Below are 6541 nucleotides of genomic sequence, written 5' to 3'. Positions count from 1 at the left end.
TCCTCACTCCCTCCCTCTCTCTCTCTCTCTTTATAAACTGATTGGACTCCTCATTTTGGTTATAAACTGAGTGGACTGCTCACTCTCTTTATAAACTGACTGGACGCCTCACTCTCGCTCTCTCTCTGTATAAACTGACTGGACTCCTCACTCTCTCTCTCTCTCTCTTTATAAACTGACTGTAATCCTCACTCTCACTCTCTCTCTTTATAAACTGAGTGGACTCCTGACTCTCTCTCTTTATAAACTGAATGGACTCCTCACTCTCTCTCTCTTTATAAACTGACTGGACTCCTCACTCTCGCTTTATCTCTGTATAAACTGACAGGACTCCTCACTCTCTCTTTCTCTCTTTCTAAACTGACTGGACTCCTCACTCTCTCTCTTTATAAACTGACTGGACACCTCACTCTCTCTCTCTCCATATAAACTGACTGGACTCCTCACTCTCTCCCTCTGTATAAACTGACTGGACTCCTCACTCTCTCTCTCTCTCTCTCTGTATAAACTGACTGGACTCCTCAATCTCTCGCGTTATAAACTGACTGGACTCCTCACTCTCTCTCTCTTTATAAACTGATTGGACTCCTAACTTTGGTTATAAACTGAGTGGACTCCTCACTCTCTTTATAAACTGACTGGACTCCTCACTCTCTCTTTCTCTCTCTTTATAACCTGACTGGACGCCTCTCTCTCTCTCTCTCTTTATAAACTGACTGGACTCCTCACTCTCTCCCTCTCAGTGTATAAACTGACTGGACTCCTCACTCTCTCTCTCTTTAAAAACTGACTGGACTCCTCACTCTCACTCTCTGTATAAACTGACTGGACTCCTCTCTCTCTCTCTCTCTTTATAAACTGACTGGACTCCTCACTCTCTCTCACTGTATAAACTGACAGGACACCTCACTCTCTCTCGCTCTCTCTCTTTATAAACTGACAAGACTCCTCACTCTCTCTCTCTCTCTCTCTCTGTATAAACTGACAGGACACCTCACTCTCTCTCTTTATAAACTGACTGGACTCCTCACTCTCTCCCTCTCCCACTGTATAAACTGACTGGACTCCTCACTCTCTCTCTCTCTCTCTCTCTTTATAAACTGACTGGAATCCTCACTCACTCTCTCTGTATTAACTGACTGGACTCCTCGCTCTCACTCTCTGTATAAACTGACTGGACTCCTCACTCTCTCTCTCTTTCTCTTTATAAACTGACTGGACTCCTCACTCTCTCTATCTGTATAAACTGACTTGACTCCTCACTCTCTCTCTCTCTCTCTCTCTCTTTTTATAAACTGACTGGACTCCTGACTATCTCTCTTTATAAACTGACTGGTTTCCTCACTCTCTCTATCTGTATAAACTGACTTGACTCCTCACTCTCTCTCTCTCTCTTTATAAACTGACTGGACTCCTCACTCTCTATCTGTATAAACTGACTGGACTCCTCACTCTCTCTCTATTTGTATAAACTGACTAGACTCCTCACTCTCTCTCTCTCTGTATAAACTGACTGGACTCCTCACTCTCTCTCTTTATAAACTGAATGGACTCCTCACTCTCTCTCTCTCTCTCGCTCCCTTTATAGACTGACTGGAATCCTCACTCTCTCTCTCTTTATAAACTGACTGGACTCCTCACTCTCTCTCTCTATCTGTATAAAATGACTTGACTCCTCACTCTTTCTCCATCTGCATAAACTGACTAGACTCCTCACTCTCTCTCTCACTGAATAAACTGACTGGACTCCTCACTCTCTCTTCCTCTCTTTATAAACTGACTGGACTTCTCAATCTCTCTCTCTCTCTCTCTCTCTCACTGTATAAACTGACTGGACTCCTCACTCTCTCTCTTTATAAACTGACTGGACTCCTCACTCTCTCTCTATATAAACTGATTGGTCTCCTCACTCTCTCTCTCTTTATAAACTGACTGGACTCCTCACTCTCTCTCTCTTTATAAACTGACTGGACTCCTCACTCTCTCTTTATAAACCAACTGGAGTCCTCGCTTTCTCTCTCACTATCTTTATAAACTGACTGGACTCCTCACTCTCTCTATATAAACTGATGGGACTCCTCACTCTCTCTCTCTCTCCCTTTATAAACTGACTGGACTCCTCACTCTCTCTCTCTTTATAAACTGACATGACTCCTCACTCTCTCTCTCTGTATAAACTGACTGGACTCCTCACTCTCTCTCTCTGTACAAACTGACTGGACTCCTCACTCTCTCTCTCTCTGTATAAATTGACTGGACTCCTCACTCTCTCTCTCTGTACAAACTGACTGGACTCCTCACTCTCTTTATAAACTTACTGGACTCCTCAGTCTCTTTATAAATTGACCGGACTCCTCTCTCTCCTTATAAACTGACAGGACTCCTCACTCTCTCTCTCTCTCTGTATAAACTGACTGGACTCCTCACTCTCTCTCTTTATAAACTGAATGGACTCCTCACTCTCTCTCTCTCTCTCGCTCCCTTTATAGACTGACTGGAATCCTCACTCTCTTTCTCTTTATAAATTGACTGGACTCCTGACTCTCTATCTCCCTCTCTTTATAAACTGACTGGACTACACACTCTCTCTCTCACTCTCTCTCTCTTTATAAACTGACTGGACTCCTCACTCTCGTTTATCTCTGTATAAACTGACAGGACTCCTCACTCTCTCTTTCTAAACTGACTGGACTCCTCACTCTCTCTCTTTATAAACTGACTGGACTCCTCACTCTCTCTCTCTCCGTATAAACTGACTGGACTCCTCACTCTCTCCCTCTGTATAAACTGACTGGACTCCTCACTCTCTCTCTCTCTCTGTATAAACTGACTGGACTCCTCACTCTCTCGCGTTATAAACTGACTGGACTCCTCACTCTCTCTCTCTTTATAAACTGATTGGACTCCTAACTTTGGTTATAAACTGAGTGGACTCCTCACTCTCTTTATAAACTGCCTGGACTCCTCATTCACTCTCTCTCTTTATAAACTGACTGGACTCCTCACTCACTCTCCCTCTGTATAAACTGACTGGACTCCTCACTCTCTCCCTCTCAGTGTATAAACTGACTGGACTCCTCACTCTCTCTCTCTTTATAAACTGACTGGACTCCTCACTCTCACTCTCTGTATAAACTGACTGGACTCCTCTCTCTCTCTCTCTCTCTCTCTCTCTCTCTTTATAAACTGACTGGACTCCTCACTCTCTCTCACTGTATAAACTGACTGGTCTCCTCACTCTCGCTCTCTCTCTGTATAAACTGACTGGACTCCTCACTTTCTCTCTCTTTATAAACTGACTGGACTCCTCACTCTCTCTCTTTCACTCTTTATAAACTGACTGGAATCCTCATTTTCTCTCTCTCTCTTTGTATAAACTGCATGGACTCCTCACTCATTCTTTCTCTTTATAAACTGACTGTACTTCTGAACCTCTCTCTCTCTCCCTCTTTATGAACTGACTGGACTCCTCACTCTCCCTCTCTCTCTCTTTATAAACTGACTGGTCTCCTCACTCTCGCTCTCTCTCTGTATAAACTGACTAGACTCCTCACTCTCTCTCTCTGTATAAACTGACTGGACTCCTCACTCCCTCTCTCTCTCTCTCTTTATAAACTGACTGGACTCCTCACTCTCTCTCTTTCTCTTTATAAACTGACTGGAGTCCTCACTCTCTCTCTCTTTATAAACTGACTGGACTCCTCACTCTCTCTCTTTATAAACTGACTGGTCTCCTCACTCTCTCTCTTTATAAACTGACTGGACTCCTCACTCTGTCTCTCTTTATAAACTGACTGGACTCCTCAATCTCTCTCTCTTTATAAACTGACTGGACTCCTCACTCTCTCTCTCTTTATAAACTGACTGGACTCCTCACTCACTCTCTCTCTGTATAAACTGACTGGACTCCTCACTCACTCTCCCTCTGTATAAACTGACTGGACTCCTCACTCACTCTCCCTCTGTATAAACTGACTGGACTCCTCACTCTCTCTCTCATTATAAACTGACTGGACTCCTCACTCTCTCTTTCTCTCTGTATAAACTGACTGGACATTTCACTCTCTCTCTCTCTTTACAAACTGACTCGACTCCCCTCTCTCTCTCTCTCTCTCTCTTTGTAAGCTGACCGGACTCCTCACTCTCTCTTTCTCTCTCTTGATAAACTGACTGGACTCCTCACTCTCTCTCTTCATAAACTGACTGGACTCCTCACTCTCTCTCTTTATAAACTGACTGGTCTCCTCACTCTCTCTCTTTATAAACTGCCTGGACTCCTCATTCACTCTCTCTCTTTATAAACTGACTGGACTCCTCACTCACTCTCCCTCTGTATAAACTGACTGGACTCCTCACTCTCTCTCTCATTATAAACTGACTGGACTCCTCACTCTTTCTCTCTCTCTCTTTATAAACTGACTGGACTCCTCACTCTCTCTCTTTATAAACTGCCTGGACTCCTCATTCACTCTCTCTCTTTATAAACTGACTGGACTCCTTACTCTCTCTCTCTTCATAAACTGACTGGACTCCTCACTCTCTCTCTCATTATAAACTGACTGGACTCCTCACTCTTTCTCTCTCTCTCTTTATAAACTGACTGGACTCCTCACTCTCTCTCTCTTTATAAACTGACTGGACTCCTCACTCACTCTCCCTCTGTATAAACTGACTGGACTCCTCACTCACTCTCCCTCTGTATAAACTGACTGCAATCCTCACTCTCTCATTATAAACTGACTGCACTCCTCACTCTCTCATTATAAACTGACTGCACTCCTCACTCTCTCATTATAAACTGACTGCACTCCTCACTCTCTCATTATAAACTGACTGGACTCCTCACTCTCTCTCTTTATAAACTGACTGGACTCCTCACTCTCTTTATAAACTGACTGGACTCCTCACTCTCTTTATAAACTGACTGGACTCCTCACTCATTCTCCCTCTGTATAAACTGACTGGACTCCTCACTCTCTCATTATAAACTGAATGGACTCCTCACTCTCTCTCTCTTTATAAACTGACTGGACTCCTCACTCTCTTTATAAACTGACTGGACTCCTCACTCTCTTTATAAACTGACTGGACTCCTCACTCTCTCTCTGTATAAACTGACTGGACTCCTCACTCTCTCTCTCTGTATAAACTGACTGGACTCATCAGTCTCTCTCTTTCTCTCTGTATAAACTGACAGGACCCCTCACTCTCTCTCTCTCTCTCTCTCTCTCTCTCTGCATAAACTGACTGGACTCCTCACTCTCTCTTTCTCTTTATAAACTGACTGGACTCCTGAATCTCTCTCTCTCTCCCTCTTTATAAACTGACTGGACTCCTCACTCTCTTTATAAACTGACTGGACTCCTCACTCTCTCTCTGTATAAACTGACTGGACTCCTCACTCTCTCTCTCTGTATAAACTGACTGGACTCATCAGTCTCTCTCTTTCTCTCTGTATAAACTGACTGGACTCCTCACTCTCTCTCTCTTTATAAACTGACTGGACTCATCACTCTCTCTATCTGTATAAACTGACTTGACTCCTCACTCTCTTTATAAACTGACTGGACTCCCCACTCTCTCTCTATCTGTATAAACTGACTAGACTCCTCACTCTCTCTCACTCTTTATAAACTGATTGGACTCCTCACTTTGGTTATAAACTAAGTGGACTCCTCACTCTCTTTATAAACTGACTGGACTCCTCACTCTCTCTCTCTCTCTTTATAAACTGACTGGACTCCTCACTCTCTCTCTCTCGCTTTATAACCTGACTGGACGCCTCTCTCTCAATCTCTCTCTTTATAAACTGAGTGGACTCCTCACTCTCTCTCTCTCTCTCTCTCTCTTTATAAACTGACTGGAATCCTCATTCTCTCTCTCTCTCTGTATAAACTGCATGGACTCCTCACTCTCTCTTTCTCTTTCTAAACTGACTGGACTCCTGAACCTCTCTCTCTCTCCCTCTTTATAAACTGACTGGACTCCTCACTCTCTCTCTTTCTCTCTTTATAAACTGACTGGACTCCTCACTCTCGCTCTCTCTCTGTATAAACTGACTGGACTCCTCACTCTCTCTTTCTCTCTTTATAAACTGACTGGACTTCTCGCTCTCTCTCTCTCTGTATAAACTGACTGCAATCCTCACACTCTCTCTTTATAAACTGCATGGACTCCTCACTCTCTCTTTCTCTTTATAAACTGACTGGACTCATGAATCTCTCTCTCTCTCCCTCTTTATAAACTGACTGGACTCCTCACTCTCTCGCTTTCTCTCTTTATAAACTGACTGGACTCCTCACTCTCGCTCTCTCTCTGTATAAACTGACTGGATTCCTCACTCTCTCTTTCTCTCTTTATAAACTGCATGGACTCCTCACTCTCTCTCTTTCTCTCTTTATAAACTGACTGGACTCCTCACTCTCTCTCTCTCGCTTTATAAACTGTTGGACTCCTCACTCTCTCTCTCTCTTTAGAAACTGACAGGACTCCTCGCTCTCTCTCTCTCTCTTTATAAACTGACTGGAATCTTCACTCTCTC

Source organism: Carcharodon carcharias, assembly GCF_017639515.1.
Source record: "Carcharodon carcharias isolate sCarCar2 chromosome 27 unlocalized genomic scaffold, sCarCar2.pri SUPER_27_unloc_8, whole genome shotgun sequence".
Classification (NCBI taxonomy): domain Eukaryota; kingdom Metazoa; phylum Chordata; class Chondrichthyes; order Lamniformes; family Lamnidae; genus Carcharodon; species Carcharodon carcharias.
Note: the sequence above shows the minus strand (reverse complement) of the source record.